We start from the raw sequence: 955 nt of genomic DNA on the forward strand, positions 1-955 counted from the left end.
ATGAGACTGTGGTTTTTTCGGCCCCTGGTGGTCCGAGGTCGTTCCCGCTGCACAGATTCATGCGCCAGGGCCTCCTGCAGATAATACACTTTGATTTATTGCGCTATCTGTAATAGCACCCGAGATATCACCAGATATATATTGGATTTTCCCCTGACCCTGAGTGTCCGGCCCCATGAGACGGTGGTTGTCTCGGCCCCTGGTGGTCCGAGGTCGTTCCCGCTGCACAGGTTCATGCGCCAGGGCCTCCTACAGACAATGCACTGTGATTTATTGCGCTATCTGTAATAGCACCCGAGATATCACCAGGTATATACTGGATTTTCCCCAGACCCTGAGTGCCCGGCCCCATGAGACGGTGGTTTTCTCGGCCCCTGGTGGTCCGAGGTCGTTGCCGCTTCACAGATTCATGCGCCAGGGCCTCTTACAGACAATGCACTTTGATTTATTGCGCTATCTGTAATAGCACCCGAGATATCACCAGATATATATTGGATTTTCCCCTGACCCTGAGTGTCCGGCCCCATGAGACGGTGGTTGTCTCGGCCCCTGGTGGTCCTAGGTCGTTCCCGCTGCACAGATTCATGCGCCAGGGCCTCCTACAGACAATGCACTTTGATTTATTGCGCTATCTGTAATAGCACCCGAGATATCACCAGATCTATATTGAATTTTCCCCTGACCCTGAGTATCCGGCCCCATGAGACTGTGGTTTTTTCGGCCCCTGGTGGTCCGAGGTCGTTCCCGCTGCACAGATGCATGCGCCAGGGCCTCCTGCAGATAATTCACTTTGGTTTATTGCGCTATCTCTAATAGCACCCGAGATATCACCAGATATATATTGGATTTTCCCCTGACCCTGAGAGTCCGGCCCCATGAGACTGTGGTTTTCTCGGCCCCTGGTGGCCCGAGGTCGTTCCCGCTGCACAGATTCATGCGCCAGGGCCTCCTACAG

Source organism: Nomia melanderi, unplaced genomic scaffold, assembly GCF_051020985.1.
Source record: "Nomia melanderi isolate GNS246 unplaced genomic scaffold, iyNomMela1 scaffold0014, whole genome shotgun sequence".
Lineage (NCBI taxonomy): Eukaryota > Metazoa > Arthropoda > Insecta > Hymenoptera > Halictidae > Nomia > Nomia melanderi.